General features: G+C 42.9%; 1 protein-coding gene across 3 annotated transcripts in view; it reads right to left on the reverse strand.

Moving 5' to 3' along the window:
• The window catches only part of LOC138755029 (oocyte zinc finger protein XlCOF6-like), a 95116-nt gene that overhangs the window by 24398 nt on the left and 48806 nt on the right, over positions 1-21912 (reverse strand). The window contains exon 4 of one of the 3 annotated variants that reach the window (XR_011351999.1): positions 21152-21245. The exons of the other annotated variants lie outside the window; for them this stretch is intronic. The gene's annotated coding sequence lies outside the window, so the exon portion shown is untranslated. Of the gene's footprint in view, positions 1-21151; positions 21246-21912 lie in introns of those variants that run through there. 3 annotated transcript variants of the gene reach the window in all.

A 21912-nucleotide genomic window follows, 5' to 3' on the forward strand; every position in this document is an offset into this window, starting at 1 on the left:
TGCTTTCTTTTAAGCCTCAACCACAGAGATTGCCTGTGCGAGCTGAAAAAATGACTACTACTCACCAGGAGAAGGACATCGCTGGAATTACCCGTTCTCAGGAGGAAGGTGCGTGTGCCCCCAATGTGGATCCTGATCTTGGCAGCCTGCCAACTTTAACGGAGGGGGCACGCAAGAAGACGACTCCATTGCTTGAAATACCCCAGGATATACTCCAATCTGAATATTTTGGTCTATTTTGTGAGTTTCTGAAGCAACAACGGGTTGCGGGGAGAGAATAGCGTCGGCCCCCTGAGGAAGTCGGGGTGCCGTCGCTGGGAGTCCAGACCCGCAGCAAAACTGTTAAACTGCCTGTTGTTGAGATGCAGCAGGAGCTGCAGTTACCTGGTTCTGCCACTACGCAAGAGAAAGCAGGGTTGAGCTTTTCTGAATTACAATGTAAACAGCTAAGCCTTATCATTCAGCCTATGCTGAATGAAATATCTCAGAGGCTCAGTTTTGAACTGGATACAGTTAAAATTCGTGTGGAAGCATCTTGTGAGGATTTTAAACAATTTCAGGCTGCTTTTTTAAAATGTCAACAACAAGTGGCTTCTAATACAGAAAAAGTGTTGGAGGTGGAAAAATCTGTTAAAGAATTGCGAGAACGTGAGAGGGAGTTAGAGAGGAAAGTAGATTATTTGGAGAATCAAAGTAGAAGGAATAATGTGAAGATTGTTGGTTTTCCAGAAGGTATGGAAGAACAAGATCCTCTTCGTGTTTTTACCGAATGGATTCCACAAATACTGGGGCAGGAATTTTTCTCTGGAGGTCTGGTATTGGAAAAAGTTCATAGAGCTTTAAGAAGACCTCTGCCTGGTCAATCACGGAGACCCGTGATAATTCGATGTTTGAATTATTTGGAGAGAGAAACGATACTTTGTTTAGCAGTGCAAAACGCGAGACAACGACAAGCCCCGTTAATGATTCAGAATAGTAGAGTTTTTTTCTATCCTGATTTGAGTCAAGAGGTTATTCAGCATTAGCGTTGATTTAATCCAGTTAAAGAAGTTTTGTGGCGTAAAGGTTATAAGTCTAATTTTTGCTATCCGGCAGTGTTGAAGGTGTTTTGTGGAGACTTTCAATCTCGGTTGTTTGAGAATGAGCGTGAAGCAATGAGTTTTGCTGACTTGTTGCCAGATTGTAAGAGGACAAAGATGTAGCCCACCATAGTCTCCTAAAGAAAAATCTGGTTATTCTGGAAATGGAAGAAACGGCAGAAATGGGAGAAATGGAAATGGAAAGAGTCTGTTTCCTTGAAATGGGGTTGCCGAGTCTGGAATTTCTTGGATGAATAGAAGAGCTTTTTCATTTTTACTTTCTTTTTATGTCATTATGTTATCTTGTTATTCTTTGTTTGGCTGGGGAGGGAGAAATTTGCTCTATGTTCTACTAGTCATCAGCCACTGCTGGGTGATCCACACCCAACTTTTGTTTAGGGATTACTACCTTTTGGTAGTTTTTTTGAGGTTTTTTTTCTTCTTTTTATCTTTTTTTATTTTCATTTTATTTAGACTTTAATTTGTGGTTTCTTTTTCTCCTATTGGAGGGCCTATTTACGTTGATCTGAGTTTTTATATATTGATATTATTAGTTTTTAGTAATATTAGTGGATATGTCAAAGTTGAAGTTTGCTACTTTTAATGTTCGGGGTTTAAACAGTCCGATTAAGCATAAGCGTATTTTTATCAAGTTCGATCTTTGGTAAAACATGTTCGGTAGAGATATGATTTTACCTGAAATGATTACATTTGAGACTTTTGGCATAATGAGATGAAATATTGTTTAATAATGGAAAAAATTACATATGTTTTGCAGATAACTATAATTTTTTTTATTAATAGGTGGTTGTTATATTCAGAATGTTTACATTTTGATTTATATTGACTAGATTTTAATCTGTATGCTTTACTTTTCTTTATTTTTTTTCTCTTTTCCTTATGGCTCTCCTTAGGAGAGTTGGCTGAAAGAGGTGGGGGGGGGGGGTTTCTTTCCTTTTTTTTATATATATAAAATATAATGTTCATGCTTTGTTTATTGTTATATATGTTACTTATTATCTGTATTTTGAACAAATAAATAAAGTTAAAAAAAAAGTTAATTGGTGCCAGACATGTCACTTTTGTCAGGTTGTGGGGAAACCTAACCAGGGTCCTCCAGTAGCTCCATTGCAACATATTTCTGTTGTTGGGGAATCTTTCACTAGGGTTATTGTGGATTGTGTGGGTCCCCTGCCTAAAACTAAGTCTGGGAATCAGTATTTGATAACAATTATATGTACAGCGCTGAGATTTCCAGAAGCTATACCATTAAGGAATATTAAAGCAAAAACAGGCTTTGGAAAAATTTTTCACAGTTTTTGGATTACCTAAAGATCTCCAGAGTGATCAAGGATCTAACTTTATGTCTGGGTTGTTTCCGCAGTTGGTTTATGAGTTGGGAATAAAACAGATCACTTCATCTGCGTACCATCCTGAAACTCAGGGAGTTTTGAAAAGATTTCATTCTACTCTTAAAAATATGATGATTTATTGTCTGGAGAATGGGAAAGATTGGGACGAAGGTATTAATTTATTGTTATTTGCAGCAAGGGAGGCTGTGCAGGAGTCATTAGGTTTCAGCCCTTTTGAAATTGTGTTTGTACATCAGGTTAAAGAACAGCGGGTTAATAATGATGTACAGTTGGACTTGCTGGATTATGTTTCTAAATTTAAAGATAGGTTACAAAAAGTGTGGACTTCGGCTCAAGAAATTTAGAAATGGCTCAGGGTAAATTAAACCGTTTATTTAACAGGAAAGTGCAAGTGAGGAAGTTTAGGACAGGAAGTAAAGTGTTAATATTGTTCCCAACACATGACAATCCTTTGAGAACAATATTTTCTGGACCATATATAGTTAAATCAAAACTGAATTATGTTAACTATGTTGTTAACACTCCAGATCGTAGGAATAAAACTCAGGTTTGTCACATAAATATGTTGAAACCTTATTATGAGGATAAGGGTAGTGGAGAACAGTCATATCAGAGACAAATAATGTGATAGCAGATTGTTTGTCAAGATGTTCAAATGAATCATGTATAGAAATATATACTAACAATATTGGGTTACATTGTTATAACATGTTATATTATTGTGTATTGTTTTTATTTTAGTGATTTTAAAGTCAGTTTAATTATAACTGAATATTTACTCAAGAGTTAAAATTTATTTGTAGGGGAAAGTGTGACAGATTATGTTATATTTTATATTGTATATAGATATATTTTATAGGAGATAAATTGTGGCAGGTTATTTATAGTGTAGGTCACATGCAAACACTTCAAAACAGATCTCATTTAAAATGCCAGAGCTCTGCTCAAGTCAGACAGTCCAGGCTCCGGGTGCCTTTGCAAATACTTTGAAGAATGGCTATAAGGACTTCACAAGTAGGGATCAATTGGACATGCTGTGGAGTAATGGATTATTGTTTTGGAAAGCAACAGATGAACGAACTCTGAAGATTAGGTCCGGAGCTGCAGCCTGTCTGAGTGCAGTTCGCTGTTCTAAGAGGGTCATGTGGTTTTATCTGAGTGAGAGAGAGAGAATTCAGTTCTTCAGTTCAGTAGCAGCAGCTGGGACTGGAACAGGACAAGCTGGCAAGCTTGTGGAAACCCCCTTTTTTTTGTATTGTATTTTACAAGAAACTGATAGTAAAAAAGATTGGGATAAAGGTAAGTTGAAATGGGAAAAAGATTTAGGTTTTACAATAGCTGAAGAAGCCTGGTTGGAAATTTGCCAGAATAGTATTCGGAAATTGGTTAATGCTAGATTAGCGATGATTAATTATAATTTTATACATCAGTTATATTTAACACCGGAGAAACTAAAAAAGTTTGGCCTTAGTAAGTCGGATTGCTGTTTTCGCTGTGACCAGACGGCTAATACTTTTTTGCACACTGTCTGGCTTTGTGATTGATTGCAACAGTTTTGGAAGGGTATTCAATCTATATTTAATAGTTTAATAGTTTATATAATAAACTATTTTTATTAGGGAATATGCAATCATTAATTGATTTAGGCTTACAGGATTATCAGATTTCCTTTATCTATTTAGCTTTAGCTGTGGCCAAGAAATGTATAGCTCTTACTTGGAAAGATAGAAATATATTAACTTTAGATAGGTGGTATTTGGAGATGAAGTCCTGTTTGACTATGGAAAGGATATCTTTTTCAATTCAGGATAGGATGTCTTTTTATAGGTTGAAGTGGACTCTGTTTGCTAAATATATGCATTTAAGTTTGATTTAAGTATGTTTTTAAGTCTGATATTTTAGTATTGATAACTTTTTTTGTTGTTAGTATCTTTATTTGTTATGTTTTATCTTTTTTTGTGTAAGTGGGCCTTTTTTTATATAATATTGTTCATTTTATTAACTCTTCACTCTTTATCTGGGGGGGGGTTAGACTAAATTTAAGCTAGGTCATTAATGTTATGTACTAATTATTGGGGGGGGGTTTAGTTTATTTAGTCTGCCGATGTAGTACTGTAATTTTTATTATCTTACGTTTAATCTTTTTACTGTAACTTTCTATTTTATTCATGTTATAAAATCTTAAATAAAGTTTAAAAAAAAAAGAAACCCCATTTTGAAGACTGGTTGTGAGTTCTTATTTCAGTTTGGTCATAGTCCTTGTGGTCCATACAAGAGGAGAGGACTGACTGCATAATGTTTCACTTGAAATAAGTGAAACAAAAAGTGGTGATCTGAAAGAAAGAGGTTAAAACTGGAAAACCCTGATGGGGCAAGTTTCTTTGACCAGACACTGAACTGGCTGTTCAGTGAACGAGCAACAAATCTCTCTGAAAACAAGAACCTTTCTGAGAGGTAACCATTTACCTTTGAAGCACCTGGTGAAGATTCATAAATGTTAAATTCTGTGCACAGTATAAGAATTGCCTGCAACCAGTAAACTTGGAGGAGTGGGAAGTGACTGTGAATCAAATAACCTTTCTGAACTTAAACATACATTGCATACACATGCGCTTAGAATGAGAAGGGGGTTAAGTTAGATTGTTAAGTTAATAGTAATAAGTTAAAGTTTAATCCTGTTTTCATATTTAAAGATAATTAAAAGCAACATTTGTTTAAGTAACTATTTGTCTTGGTGAATTTAAATTGCTGCTGGGTTTTGGGGTTCTCTGGGCTCATAACAATTCTAATTCAGTAATAAATGAGTTTGTTTTATGGGATGCAATGAAAGCATAATTAAGAGGTCAGTTAATAAGTTATACATCTAAGATTTAAAAAAATTATATGCAAACATCAGAACAACTTGAGAAAGAAATAATAAAAAAATTACATATAAAATCAAATGAAGAAAAAAAGAATGTTGATAAATAAAAAATTAAAGTATAAATTTTGCAAACATAAAATAGAAAGAGATATAATGAGAACTATGAATTAAGAAAGAGGGCACATAAGGTTCTTGCATGGCAATTAAAAACAGAACAAGTATCTAGAACAGTTATAGCAACCAAGAAAGAATAACATATATAACAATTACAGCACAGAAACAGGCCATTAGGCCCTTCTAGTTCGCACCGAACCAAACACTCCTCTCTAGTCCCACCTACCTGCACAATGACCATAACCCGCCACCTTCTTCTCATCCATATACCTGTCCAACTTTTTCTTAAATAATAAAATTGACTCTGCCGCCACTATTTCTCCTGGAAGCTCATTCCACACCGCTACCACTCTCTGAGTAAAGAAGTTCCCCCTCATGTTACCTCTAAACCTCCGCCCCTTAACTCTTAACTCATGTCCTCTTGTTTCAATTTCTCCTACTCTTAACGGAAATAGTCTATCCACAGCCACTCTGTCTATCCCTTTCATAATCTTAAATACCTCTATCAAATCCCCTCTCAACCTTCTACGCCCCAAAGAATAAAGACCAAATCTGCCCAATCTCTCCCTGTACTCTAGATGCTTAAACCCAGGTAACATTCTGGTAAATCTTCTCTGCACTCTCTCCACTCTGTTTATATCCTTCCTATAATTAGGCGACCAGAACTGCACACAGAACTCTAAATTAGGCCGCACCAACACCTTATACAATCTCAACATCACTTCCCAACTCCTATATTCCATGATAAAGGCCAGCATACTAAAAGCCTTCTTCACCACCCTATTCACATGAGTTTCTACCTTCAGGGAATGATGTACCGTTACTCCTAAATCTTTCTGCTCTTCTGTATTCATCAATGCTCTCCCATTTACTACGTATGTCCTGTTCTGATTCTTCTTACCAAAATGAAGCACCTCACACTTATCAGCATTAAATTCCATCTATCATTTTTCAGCTCACTTTTCTAAGCAGCCCAAATCCCGCTGCAATCCTTGAAAACCTTCTTCATTATCCACTATTCCACCTATCTTAGTATCGTCTGCATATTTACTAATCCAATTCACCACCCCATCATCTAGATCATTAATGTATATAACGAACAACAATGGGCCCAATACAGATCCCTGAGGCACACCACTGGTCACTGGCTTCCAACCTGACAGACAATTATCCACTACCACTCTCTGGCCTCTCTCCTTCAGCCAATGACTATCTCAAAATTTATACCTAAAGACTGCACCTTCCTAACTAACCTTCCATGTGGTACCTTATCGAAGGCCATACTGAAGTCCATATAGACAACATCCACCGCGCTACCCTCATCCACATTCCTAGTCACCTCTTCAAAAAATTCAATCAGATTGGTCAAACAGGACCTTCCGCCCACAAATCCGTGTTGAGTGCTCCTGATCAGACCCTGTCTATCCAGATATTTATAAGTACTATCTCTAAGAATTTTCTCCATTAATTTACCTACCACAGACGTCAAACTTACAGGCCGATAGTTGCCAGGCTTCCTCCTTGAACCCTTTTTAAATAACGGAACCACATGCGCAATGCGCCAATCCTCCGGCACTATCTCCATATCTAATGACATTTGGAAAATTACCGCCAGAGCCTCTGCTATTTCCTCCTTCACTTCTCTCAATGTCCTGGGGAAGATCCCGTCTTGTCCCGGAGACTTATCCACCTTTATATTCCTCAAAAGCCCTAACACTACATCTTTCGTAATCACTATATTCTCCATATTTACCCAATTTGCTTTTTTTATCTCACATATCCCAATACCCTTCTCCTTGGTGAATACCTAAGAAAAGAAACTGTTCAATATCTCCCCCATTTCTCTAGGCTCCACACACAGTTTTCCGCTCTGATTCTCTAAGGGACCAATTTTGTCTCTCGCTTTCCTTTTACCATTAACATATTTGTAGAACCCTTTTGGATTCATTTTCACCCTGCTTGCTATAGTCTCCTCGTACCTTCTTTTAGCTTTCCTAATTTCTCTCTTAAGATTCCTCTTACATTCAATGTATTTTTCAAACATCTCCTTAATTCCATGCTTCTTATACCTAATGTACGCCTCCCTTTTTCTTCGAACCAAGTTTCCAATATTCTTTGAAAACCACGGCTCTCTCAAACCTTTTGCCCCTCCTTTTAACCTAACAGGAACATAAAGCTTTTGCACTCTCAAAATCTGATCTTTAAAAGACTTCCATCTCTCTACTACATCCTGCCTATAAAACAAATTGTCCCAATGCACACCCTGTAAGTCCTTTCGCATCTCCTCAAATCTAGCTTTTCCCCAATCAAAAACCTCAACCCTTGGCCCTGACTTATCTCTTTCCATAATGACATTGAAGCTGATGGCATTATGATCACTGGACCCGAAGTGCTCGCCAACACTAACCTCCGTCACTTGACCCATCCCATTTGCCAACAGTAGATCTAACACTGCTCCTTCTCTGGTCTGCACCTCTACATATTGTTGTAAAAAACTATCTTGCACACATTTCACAAACTCTAACCCATCCAGCCCTTTCACAGAATGTGTTTCCTAATCTATATGTGGAAAATTAAAATCTCCCATAATTACAACCCTGTGCTTATCACAAATATCCACTATCTCCCAACAGATTTGCTCCTCTAGGTCTCGGTCCCCTCTGGGTGGACTACAATACACCCCTACAAGTGTAACCTCTCCTTTCCCACTCCTCAGTTCCACCCAAATAACCTCTGTGGAGGAGCTCTCTAATCTATCCTGCCTAAGCACCGCAGGACAAGCAATGCAACACCACCTCCTCTTGCCCCTCCGACTATCACACCTAAAGCAACGAAACCCAGGGATATTCAGCTGCCAATCACATCCCTCCTGCAACCAAGTCTCACTAATCGCTACCACATCATACTTCCAAGTATCAATCCACACCTTCAGCTCATCCACCTTTTTTACAATACTCCTGGCATTAAAATATATGAATTTCAGAGATTTCCCAATTCTTAATCCCTGTTTTCCCTCATCTTTAATAACAACATTATTTCCTTTTCCTGCCAATTGCCCTTCATCTTCTTCCAGAGCATTTCCTTTCTCTATCACCTGCCCATCCAAATTCAAATACTTACTACAAACTTTCTTTGTTTGCATTCTAACCTTCTCCTTACTGCTCTGTACTATTTTGCTCCCTCCCCCCAAACATTCTAGTTTAAAGGATCCTGAGTAGCCCTAGCAAATACCCCTGCCAGGATTCTGGTCCCCCTGGGATTTAAGTGTAACCCGTCCTTACTGTACAGGTCACATCTTCCCCAAAAAAGGTCCCAGTGATCCAGAAACTTGAAACCCTGCCCTTTACTCCACCCCTTCAGCCATGTGTTAATCCTCCACCTCATTCTATTTCTACTCTCATTGTCACGTGGCACAGGGAGTAATCCAGAGATTACCCCCTTTGCGGTCCTTCTTTTTAACTCCCTACCTAACTGCCTGTACTCACTTTTTAGGACTTCTTCTCTATTCCCCCCTATGTCATTGGTACCTACATGTACCACGACCTCTGGCTCCTGTCCCTCCCACTTTAGGATATCCGGGACACGAGCAGCAACATCCCGGACCCTGGCACCAGGGTGGCAAACCACCATCCGGTTCTCCTTGCTGCGTCCACAGAATCTCCTATCTGTCCTCTTAACTATGGAGTCCCCTACCACTTCCTTTCCCTACCTTTCTCTCAATGTCCTGGGGAAGATCCCGTCTGGTCCCGGAGACTTATCCACCTTTATATTCCTCAAAAGCCCTAATACTACATCTTTCGTAATCACTATATTCTCCACATTTACCCAATTATGGAGTCCCCTACCTCTTCCTTTCCCTACCTTTCTGAGCTACAGGGGCTGACCCCGTGCCAGAGGCACAGCTACTGCTGCTCCCCCCAACTTTGATGTCCTCCTCAACAGTACTCAAAGAGGCATACTTATTGCTGAGGGTTACAGAAATAGGGCTCCTCTCTGGCACCTTACGTTTTTCTGTCCCTCTCCTAACTGTTACCCACCTTTCCTCCTCCCGTGGCCCTGGCGTGACCACCTGGCTGTAACTCCTGTCTATGACTTTTTCTGTTTCCCTAACCAGCCTGAGGTCATCGAGCTGCAGCTCTAGTTCCCTAACACGGTCCAAATTCTTCTTTGGCTTGGCTTCGCGGACGAAGATTTATGAAGGGGGTAAAAAGTCCACGTCAGCTGCAGGCTCGTTTGTGGCTAACAAGTCCGATGCGGGACAGGCAGACACGATTGCAGCGGTTGCAGGGGAAAATTGGTTGGTTGGGGTTGGGTGTTGGGTTTTTCCTCCTTTGCCTTTTGTCAGTGAGGTGGGCTCTGCGGTCTTCTTCAAAGGAGGTTGATGCCCGCCAAACTGTGAGGTGCCAAGATGCACGGTTTGAGGCGCTATCAGCCCACTGGCGGTGGTCAATGTGGCAGGCACCAAGAGATTTCTTTAGGCAGTCCTTGTACCTTTTCTTTGGTGCACCTCTGTCACAGTGGCCAGTGGAGAGCTCGCCATATAACACGATCTTGGGAAGGCGATGCTCCTCCATTCTGGAGACGTGACCCATCCAGCGCAGCTGGATCTTCAGCAGCGTGGACTCGATGCTGTCGACCTCTGCCATCTCGAGTACTTCGACGTTAGGGATGTAAGCGCTCCAATGGATGTTGAGGATGGAGCGGAGACAACGCTGGTGGAAGCGTTCTAGGAGCCGTAGGTGGTGCCGGTAGAGGACCCATGATTCGGAGCCGAACAGGAGTGTGGGTATGACAATGGCTCTGTATACGCTTATCTTTGTGAGGTTTTTCAGTTGGTTGTTTTTCCAGACTCTTTTGTGTAGTCTTCCAAAGGCGCTATTTGCCTTGGCGAGTCTGTTGTCTATCTCATTGTCGATCCTTGCATCTGATGAAATAGTGCAGCCGAGATAGGTAAACTGGTTGACCGTTTTGAGTTTTGTGTGCCCGATGGAGATGTGGGGGGGCTGGTAGTCATGGTGGGGAGCTGGCTGATGGAGGACCTCAGTTTTCTTCAGGCTGACTTCCAGGCCAAACATTTTGGCAGTTTCCGCAAAACAGGACGTCAAGCGCTGAAGAGCTGGCTCTGAATGGGCAACTAAAGCGGCATCGTCTGCAAAGAGTAGTTCACGGACAAGTTTCTCTTGTGTCTTGGTGTGAGCTTGCAGGCGCCTCAGATTGAAGAGACTGCCATCCGTGCGGTACCGGATGTAAACAGCGTCTTCATTGTTGGGGTCTTTCATGGCTTGGTTCAGCATCATGCTGAAGAAGATTGAAAAGAGGGTTGGTGCGAGAACACAGCCTTGCTTCACGCCATTGTTAATGGAGAAGGGTTCTGAGAGCTCATTGCTGTATCTGACCCGACCTTGTTGGTTTTCGTGCAGTTGGATAATCATGTTGAGGAACTTTGGGGGACATCCGATGCGCTCTAGTATTTGCCAAAGCCCTTTCCTGCTCACGGTGTCGAAGGCTTTGGTGAGGTCAACAAAGGTGATGTAGAGTCCTTTGTTTTGTTCTCTGCACTTTTCTTGGAGCTGTCTGAGGGCAAAGACCATGTCAGTGGTTCCTCTGTTTGCGCGAAAGCCGCACTGTGATTCTGGGAGAATATTCTCAGCGACACTAGGTATTATTCTATTTAGTAGAATCCTAGCGAAGATTTTGCCTGCAATGGAGAGCAACGTGATTCCCCTGTAGTTTGAGCAGTCTGATTTCTCGCCTTTGTTTTTGTACAGGGTGATGATGGTGGCATCACGAAGATCCTGAGGCAGTTTACCTTGGTCCCAACAAAGATTGAAAAACTCATGCAGTTTGGCATGCAGAGTTTTGCCGCCAGCCTTCCAGACTTCTGGGGGGATTCCATCCATACCTGCTGCTTTGCCACTTTTCAGTTGTTCGATTGCCTTATATGTCTCATCCAGGGTGGGAACCTCATCCAGCTCTAGCCTTAGGGGCTGTTGAGGGAGCTGGAGCAGGGCGGAATCTTGGACTGAGCGGTTGGTACTGAAAAGAGATTGGAAGTGTTCTGACCATCGGTTGAGGATGGAGATCTTGTCGCTGAGGAGGACTTTGCCGTCTGAGCTGCGCAGCGGGCTTTGGACTTGGGGTGAGGGGCCGTACACAGCCTTTAGAGCCTCGTAGAAACCCCTGAAGTCGCCAATGTCCGCGCTGAGCTGGGTTCGTTTGTTGAGGCTAGTCCACCACTCATTTTGGATCTCCCGGAGTTTGCGCTGAAGATGGCTGCATGCGCGACGGAAGGCTTGTTTCTTCTCTGGACAGGACGGCTTGTTTCTTCTCTGGACAGGACGGCTTTGTAAGGTGAGCCTGGTGGGCAGCTCGCTTCTTTGCCAGCAGCTCCTGGATTTCCTGGCTGTTTTCGTCAAACCAGTCCTTGTTTTTCCTGGAGGAGAAGCCCAGTACCTCTTCAGTGGATTGCAGTATGGTAGTCTTCAACTGATCCCAGAGGGTTTCAGGGGACGGGTCCGTGAGGCGGTTTGCATCGTCGAGCTTTGCTGTGAGGATTGCCTGGAAGTTTCCTCTCGCTTCGTCTGACTGCAGGTTTCCAACATTGAACCTCTTTCTGGGGGCTTTATTGTTCCTGGGCTTTGGCTTGAAGTGAAGGTTGAGCTTGCAGCGAACCAGCCGGTGGTCAGTGTGGCATTCCACACTAGGCATGACCCTGGTGTGGAGCACATCTCGTTTGTCACTTTCTCGCACCAGGATGTAGTCCAGGAGGTGCCAGTGTTTGGATCGGGGATGCATCCAGGTGGTCTTAAGGCTGTCCCTCTGCTGAAAAAGGGTGTTTGTAATGACAAGCCGCTGTTCTGCGCAGAGCTCCAACAGGAGGCGCCCATTGTCGTTGCACTTGCCGACGCCATGCTTGCCCAGGATTCCTGGCCAGGTTTCTGAGTCTTTGCCGACACGAGCGTTGAAGTCGCCCAGGATGACAACCTTGTCGGCTGTAGGGGTGCGTTGGATGAGGTTGCGCAGGTCAGTGTAGAACTTGTCCTTTTCTGCTGGTTCCGCCTGGAGGGTTGGAGCATAGACACTGATGAGGGTGATGTGACGCTTGTTTTGAAGGGGGAGTCGCATGGACATGATTCGGTACGAGAGGCCTGTCGGAAGGTTTTCGAGTTTGGAGGCAACGAAGCTCTTGACCATGAAGCCTACACCAGGTAGGCGTCGTTCATCCGAAGGCTTGCCAGACCAGTAGAGTGTGTAGCCCGCGCCGCGTTCTTGGAGGCTGCCTACATCTGCCAGGTGGACTTCACTGAGAGCGGCTATGTCGATGTCAAGTCTGAGGAGTTCATGTGCAATGAGGGCAGACCGACGTTCAGGTCGGTGGCTGTCAGTCTTGTCTAGCATGGTTCTGATGTTCCAGCATGCTAGCTTGAGTTTGTGAGCATCTTTTGAGGGGGAGGATGTGGAGGGGGAGGACGTGGAGGGGGAGGACGTGGAGGGGGAGGACGTGGACCTGTCCTCGGGCCTGCGCAAAGGAGCTTTTAGGTGGAGTGCAGTGCGCGCAGTATTGGCCCCACCCTTTACACCCATGGTTTGTGTGCCGTGGCCAAGCAAGCTGGGACGTGGCAGCGAGGTCCTTGGGTCGTAGGTTTTATATCGGAGTGGCCTTCTCCTATGCAGGTTTCTTACCCAGGCTGGAGGGGCCTGCCTCCCCTCCTAGGTCGGTCCATACTGCCCGGACCGGGGCCGAGGCCGCCGCAGCTCACCCTGTGCCTGGACTGGGGCCGCCGCCTCCCACTCTCTGCCCGGATCGGGGCCTCCGCCTGCCTCACACGACCGAGGCCGGGGCCGCCGTCTCCCCCTTGCTCCTGCCCGTATCGGGGCCGCCGCCGTCTACCCTTCGCCCGGACCGGGGCCGGGGCCGCTGCTGCTCTCCCTGTGCCCGGACTGGGGCTGCCGCCTCCCACTCCCTGCCCGGACCGGGGCCTCCGCCTGCCTCACTCGACCGAGGCCGGGGCCGCCGTCTCCCCCTTGCTCCTGCCCGTATCGGGGCCGCCGCCGTCTACCCTTCGCCCGGACCGGGGCCGGGGCCGCTGCTGCTCTCCCTCGCTGCTGCTCTCGGTCCAAATTAGATTACTTATAAATTACAAGAAATAAATGAAAATTTTGAAGAGTTTTATAAAAAATTATTTCAGTCAGAATTGTTAAAAGATGATGTAATAGAAGATTCTGTGTTTTTTTCAGCTCTTGCTCTTGCAGGGCTGAGAGCTTGCTTGTTTTTAGAATCAGCAGACATAAGCTAAATTCCATCGAGGGGCCAGAGATGCTGTTATCTGAAGAAAGGACATTGGTACACCAAAAACATTTAATCTTCCTGCTTGTTTTGGTCACAGACTGTCAGATGCCTAGCCTTGATGCAAAAGTGATAAGCTGAAAATTATGTTACTAGTTAGAAACCTAGTATACTAGCTTGCTTATCTTTCTTGCTGTGCTGGGAATAGATGCTTGGGTAAGCAGTTTTTGGGTAATATAAGTCAAGGTCCTGCTGCTGAAGTTAAAGAGACTCTCCGAGAGGTGGCAACATCTCTCAGCAAGAAGAAGAACTTCTCGAGTCCAGCCAACGTCCCGGTCAGGGGAGGTGGAGAAGCTGCTACCGGCGCCCTGACAACATACTACAAGTGTGGAGTCGTTGCCTCGCTTCGGCAGTTGGGACCAGTCCAAGCCTTGATAAGTATAGTTGGGAAGGGCTTGCATTGTGAAATCAGCTTTTGAATTAGTAATAAACATTTGTATAAACTGAACTGCTCTTGGTGTGTGTGTGTCTATTTTCTTTCGGTAGCTCAAACACTGTGACCAATCTAAAACGAACAAAGTGAGAGGTACAAGTTTACCCAAGACAGATGACAATAAAATAGATTTACCAAAATTAAATAATGGAAGATCAAAGTATTGGCCACTCTATTTTCTCAAAAGGAGGTTAAAGAAACATTGGGTTCATTACAAAATAATAAGTCTCTAGGAGAAGATTGCTCTCCCCATGAATTTTATAAAGCATTTAAAGATTTATTAATTCCTCCATTTATGGAAGTATTAGAACAGGCGGCGGCCCCGATCCGGGCAGGAGCAAGGGGGAGGCGGCGGCCCCGGCCTCGGTCGAGTGAGGCAGGCGGAGGCCCCGGTCTGGGCAGAGAGTTGGAGGCGGTGGCCCAAGTCAGGGCACAGGGAGAGCAGCGGCGGCCTCAGCCCCGGCCTAGGAGGGGAGGCAGACCCCTCCAGCACGGGCAAGAAACCTGCATAGGAGAAGGCCACTCCGATATAAAACCTACGACCCAAGGACCTCGCTGCCACGTCCCAGCTTGCTTGGCCACGGCACACGAACCATGGGTGTAAAGGGTGGGGCCAGTACTGCGCACACTGCACTCCACCTAAATGCTCCTTTGCGCAGGCCAGTGGACAGGTCCACGTCCTCCCCCTCCACGTCCTCCCACTCAAAAGATGCTCACAAACTCAAGCTAGCATGCTGGAACATCAAAACCATGCTAGACAAGGCTGACAGCCACCGACCTGAACGCCGGTCTGCCCTGATTGCACATGAAATCCTCAGACTTGACATCGACAAAGCCGCTCTCAGTGAAGTCCGCCTGGCAGATGTAGGCAGCCTCCAAGAACGCGGCGCGGGCTACACACTCTACTGGTCTGGCAAGCCTTTGGATGAACGATGCCTATCTGGTGTAGGTTCATGGTCAAGAACTCCATTGCCTCCAAACTCGAAAATCTTCCGACAGGCCACTCGGACCGAATCATCTCCATGCGACTCCCCCTTCAAAACAAGCGTCGCATCACCCTCATCAGTGTCTATGCTCCAACCCTCCAGGCAGAACCAGCAGAAAAGGACAAGTTCTACACTGACCTGCGCAACCTCATCCAACGCACCCCTACAGCTGACAAGGTTGTTATCCTTGGCGACTTCAACGCTCGCGTCGGCAAAGACTCAGAAACCTGGCCAGGAATTCTGGGCAAGCATGGCGTCGGCAAGTGCAACGACAATGGGTGCCTCCTGTTGGAGCTCTGCGCAGAACAACGGCTTGTCATTACAACACCCTTTTTCAGCAGAGGGACAGCCTGAAGACTACCTGGATGCATCCCCGATCCAAACACTGGCACCTCCTGGACTACGTCCTGATGCAAGAAAGAGACAAACGAGATGTGCTCCACACCAGGGTCATGCCCAGTGCGGAATGTCACACTGACCACCGGCTGGTTCGCTGCAAGCTCAACCTTCACTTCAAGCCAAAGCCCAGGAACAGTAAAGCCCCCAGAAAGAGGTTCAATGTTGTAAACCTGCAGTCAGACAAAGTGAGAGGAAACTTCCAGGCAAACCTCACAGCAAAGCTCGACGATGCAATCCGCCTCACGGATTCGTCCCCTGAAACCCTCTGGGATCAGTTGAAGACTACCATACTGCAATCCACTGAAGAGGTACTGGGCTTCTCCTCCAGGAAAAACAAGGACTGGTTCGACGAAAACAGCCAGGAAATCCAGGAGCTGCTGGCAAAGAAGCGAGTTGCCCACCAGGCTCACCTTACAAAGTTGTCCTGTCCAGAGAAGAAACAAGCCTTCCGTCGCGCATGCAGCCATCTTCAGCGCAAACTCCGGGAGCTCCAAAATGAGTGGTGGACTAGCCTCGCCAAGCGAACCCAGCTCAGTGCGGACATTGGCGACTTCAGGGGTTTCTACGAGGCTCTAAAGGCTGTGTACGGCCCCTCACCCCAAGTCCAAAGCCTGCTGCGCAGCTCAGACAGCAAAGTCCTCCTCAGCGACAAGATCTCCATCCTCAACCGATGGTCAGAACACTTCCAATTTCTTTTCAATGCCAACCGCTCAGTCCAAGAATCCGCCCTGCTCCAGCTCCCTCAACAGCCCCTAAGGCTAGAGCTGGATGAAGTCCTCACCCAGGATGAGACATATAAGGCAATCGAACAACTGAAAAGTGGCAAAGCAGCAGGTATGGATGGAATCCCCCCAGAAGTCTGGAAGGCTGGCGGCAAAACTCTGCATGCCAAACTGCATGAGTTTTTCAAGCTTTGTTGGGACCAAGGTAAACTGCCTCAGGATCTTCGTGATGCCACCATCATCACCCTGTACAAAAACTAGGCGAGAAATCAGACTGCTCAAACTACAGGGGAATCACGTTGCTCTCCATTGCAGGCAAAATCTTCGCTACGATTCTACTAAATAGAATAATACCTAGTGTCGCCGAGAATATTCTCCCAGAATCACAGTGCGGCTTTCGCGCAAACAGAGGAACTACTGACATGGTCTTTGCCCTCAGACAGCTCCAAGAAAAGTGCAGAGAACAAAACAAAGGACTCTACATCACCTTTGTTGACCTCACCAAAGCCTTCAACACCATGAGCAGGAAAGGGGTTTAGCAAATACTAGAGCGCCTCGGATGCCCCCCAAAGTTCCTCAACATGGTTATCCAACTGCACAAAAACCAACAAGGTCGGGTCAGATACAGCAATGAGCTCTCTGTACCCTTCTCCATTAACAATGGCATGAAGCAAGGCTGTGTTCTCGCACAAACCCTCTTTTCAATCTTTTTCAGCATGATGCTGAACCAAGCCATGAAAGACCTCAACAATGAAGACGCTGTTTACATCCGGTACCGCACGGATGGCAGTCTCTTCAATCTGAGGCGCCTGCAAGCTCACACCAAGGCACAAGAGAAACTTGTCCGTGAACTACTCTTTGCAGACGATGCCGCTTTAGTTGCCCATTCAGAGCCAGCTCTTCAGCGCTTGACGTCCTGTTTTGCGGAAACTGCCAAAATGTTTGGCCTGGAAGTCAGCCTGAAGAAAACAGAGGTCCTCCATCAGCCAGCTCCCCACCATGACTACCACCCCCCCACATCTACATTGGGCACACAAAACTCAAAACAGTCAACCAGTTTACCTATCTCGGCTGCACCATTTCATCAGATGCAAGGATCGACAACGAGATAGACAACAGACTCGCCAAGGCAAATAGCGCCTTTGGAAGACTACACAAAAGAGTCTGGAAAAACAACCAACTGAAAAACCTCACAAAGATAAGCGTATACAGAGCCGTTGTCATACCCACACTCCTGTTCGGCTCCGAATCATGGTTCCTCTACCGGCATCACCTACGGCTCCTAGAACGCTTACACCAGCGTTGTCTCCATTCCATCCTCAAAATTCATTGGAGCGCTTTCATCCCTAACGTCGAAGTACTCGAGATGGCAGAGGTCGACAGCATCGAGTCCACGCTGCTGAAGATCCAGCTGCGCTGGGTGGGTCACGTCTCCAGAATGGAGGACCATCGCCTTCCCAAGATCGTGTTATATGGCGAGCTCTCCACTGGCCACCATGACAGAGGTGCACCAAAGAAAAGGTACAAGGACTGCCTAAAGAAATCTCTTGGTGCCTGCCACATTGACCACTGCCAGTGGGCTGATATCGCCTCAAACCGTGCATCTTGGCGCCTTACAGTTCGGTGGGCATCAACCTCCTTTGAAGAAGACCGCAGAGCCCACCTCACTGACAAAAGGCAAAGGAGGAAAAACCCAACACCCAACCCCAACCAACCAATTTTCCCCTGCAACCGCTGCAACCGTGTCTGCCTGTCCCGCATCGGACTTGTCAGCCACAAACGAGCCTGCAGCTGACGTGGACATAAATCTCCATAAATCTTCGTCCGCGAAGCCAAGCCAAAGAACAGGTGGTAGAGATGAATGAGTTCCCAGAATCATTTAAAATAGTGATTTCAAAAAAAGATCCTTTGAAACCATAATCATATAGATCTATTTTATTGTTAAATTCAGATTATAAAATATAGATCAAACTGGATTGTTAAAAAAAAGGAAATTGGCAGATAATGTAACAAAGTTAATGAGTATAATACATTTAACACGGTTAAGAGAAGAACCTGGGTAGTAGTTACTTTAGAGGCTGAAAAGGCATTTGATAGACAGGAATAGGATTTTTTATTTAAAGTCTTAGGAAAATTTAGAATAGCACACACATTTATATATTGGGTCAGATCTCTATAGAATAAACCTAAAGCGAAAGTGGTAACAAATGGGCAAATATCAAAATTTCTTTTAATGATTACATCAATTAGACAATGTTGTCCATTGTCATCTTCATTGTTTATTTTAGCAATATTTTGGCAGAGTTAATTAAACATTAATGATATTAAAGATTTTAAAGTAGACAGGAAAGAACATAAGATCAGTTTATTTGCAGATGATGTTATAAAATATTTGACTGAACAAGAAAGGTCATTATTTAAATTGTATTTAAGATTAAAAGAATATGGTGTAGTATCCGTTTACAAAAGAAATTGTGATAAAAGTGAAATAATGCTAAAAGTAATGGCAGATTTTGAGCAATGTAAAAGGGAAAGTCAGTTTAAATGGTAGAGAGATCCAATTAAATATTTAGCTATTAAAATCGACAGTAATTTACATAACTTATTTAAATTGAATTATACATCATTTAAGATTTACGGAAATGGAATAGGAATGGTTAATTGTATAAAAATGAATATATATCCATTAGTATAGAACTTATTTCAAATGTTATTTATACCATCAAAATTATTTCAAGAACTAAATAAGAATGTAAGGAAATTTATATGGAAAGGAAAAATGGAAAGAGTTGCATTAGAAAAATTAATTTGAAACTGAATTAGGAGGATTACAATTACCAAATTTTACAAATGACGGAGCAGCACAATTGAGGTTTCTTTTTTTTTCGAGAGAAGCCAGCATGGATTCGTATAGAAATGAATAAAATAGGAGAAGATTAATAAGAGAATTTTATATATTAATGGAATGATAAGTTGTTTATTGGAGATAGAGATATTCCTTGGTTTAAACATATTTTTAAAAATACATTTGGAAATGGGAATAAGTAATTTTCAGATACCAGGAATGATTTTGAATCAGAATGAATTTATTCCTTTTGCAATAAATAATAAATTTTTGGATATTTGGTTTAACAAAGGAATAAAGACATTAAAAGATTGTTTACAGGTTCAACTTTATTGGTATTTGAACAATTGAAAAGTAAGTATAGAATATAAAACAATACAATATTTTCTTATTATCAGTGAAAGGCATATTTAAGAGATAATTTAGTCCAGATTTGATATTACCTGAACAAAGTTATTTGGAACAATTAATCGCAGATATAAATATTAAAATGTTTATTTCAATTATGTATACAATTTTGCAAAAATAAATGTATAAGCTAGGAGTTCATAAGTCAAGACAAAGATGTGAGCAAGATTTAAAAATAGATATTCAAGAGGAAACAGTTAAAACTTTGTCAGGATACTCTAATACAATTAATGTCTGGTAATAGAATGGTACATTTTTTTCTTCCATCACCTATATCTTACTCCACAGAAATCAAATGGATTAAATTCCAATTTTTCAGATAAATTTTAAAATGTAATAGGTACTTTTTCTTTACATTTTATGTGGGAATGTTCAAGACCATTTTGGATAAAATTGGGTTTATTTATTTTTGGAAAGAATTATAAAAGTTAAGTTTCCTCAAGATCCAAATATTTTTTAACGGAAATATTTTAGACACAGAATTGAAATTAAATAAATATCAATGTGATGGAATATTTGGGAATGTTCTTGGGAGATAAACTGGGAAAATTAGAGTATGCACATACTTTAAAACAGGTCTTATTTGAAATACTGGAGATTTCATATCCACAGTACTTTGCGCACAATGGCTATGATTTCACAAGTGGCTGTTAATTGAAATGAATGAATGGACTATTGTCTTTAAAACCACAGCAAGAGACAGGCTGTCTCTTGATACCTATTTGCAGGAAGTTCACTACTGGGTTCTTGTTTACCAAAAAACAACAGATTAACCAAAAGACTGACTTCTATTGTTTGCTGGAGAAGTTCAGGTGTTTTTTACAAGAGAGAGAGGGAGAGAGTCACACAGGCTTCCTGCCAGTTTGAGTCTCAGAGTCTCAGAGAGAGAGAGAGAGAGAGAGAGAGAGAGAGAGAGAGAAGGGAGTCTTTGACTGTGTGTGAACTCTGTGATGACCTGAAAGAAAGAGGTTATCATCTGGAGAACTCAGATGGGGCAAGTTTCATCAGCAAAACATTGAGATGACTGATGGAAGGACATCAGTTGTGATGTCCTGGTACAACACATCTCTTTCTGAAAACCAACAAGAACCTTTGAGCACCAAAGCCTGGTGAACAGTATAAGAATTGCCTGCAACCAGTGAACTTGGAGGAATGAAAAGGGAGTTTGGAATGTGAACCAAAGAACTTTTCTGAACTTACACACACATTACACACATGTGCACTTTAAATTAGAAGGGGTTAAGTTAGGTAAAATAAGTTAATAGTGATCATTTAAAGTGTAATTCTGTTTTCATGTTTAAAGATAATTAAAATCAACTTTTGTTTAAGTAACCATTTGTCTTGGTGAATATCTATTGCTGCTGGGTTTTGTGGTCCTCTGGGCTCGTAACACTTAGAAGTCAGATGCATATTTGGGAGTGAATAGATGGCATACTGAAATAGGTAGTTGTATACCACTTGAAAAGATTACATAGAATTTATGTAATAAATTTGAAATTTTTCAAAAGATTTGGAAATCATATTTTCATATTGTAGGAATTGGGTTGTAATCACCCAACCTGAATCTCCAACTCCTAAAAATTAAGATATGTTAGATTTTATATGATAGTTTTAATAAGTTAAATAATATCCAGATGTTCTCTTTTTCTTCCTTTTTTTCCTTCTTTTCTATCAGGCTGTTGGGGTGAGGGGGAGGATGAGAGGGAAAAACTTTCAAAAATCACTATGTATTAATTTTTAATATTTTTGAACAAGAAATTTATGTACAAGTTTTAATGCACATGTGAAATTAAATAAGAGTTTCCCTTGGGGATACCAATTCCCAACTGGTCATGCCAGACATGGAAAAGGGAAAACAATTGCAGAGGGACGCCTCTGCTGCTGAAATACAACAATGGGACCAAGAGGGCAGTCGTCAGGACTCATCAATGAGTCTTGACCCTCTGGGTCAAGTTTGTGTACCTGATGCATTCTTACCTAGACTTTTGACATAACTGCATTCCCTCACCCATGCTTGAAAGGAGGGAATGGTGAGAATGATAAAAGAGACATGGGGCCACCCTAAAATTCACCAGGAAGCATGACGACAGGCTTCTGAGTGTAGAAGTTGTCAGAGAGATAATCCCTGGTAAACCCATCCAAGCACCAGTTGGAACTATGCCATCAGAAACGTTTGAATACATTCAGGTAGATTTGAAATGCTGCAAGGTCCATTGCTGTATATATTGCTTGGTAATGTTAGATTTGTTTAGTAGGTGAATTGGTCTTGCCGACCATGAATTATGCCGCTAAAACAATGGTTACATTACTATTATGGGAGGTAATTCGAAGGTCTGGCCTCAC

The sequence above is a fragment of the Narcine bancroftii genome, chromosome 2, assembly GCF_036971445.1.
Source record: "Narcine bancroftii isolate sNarBan1 chromosome 2, sNarBan1.hap1, whole genome shotgun sequence".
In the NCBI taxonomy this organism is placed as follows: domain Eukaryota; kingdom Metazoa; phylum Chordata; class Chondrichthyes; order Torpediniformes; family Narcinidae; genus Narcine; species Narcine bancroftii.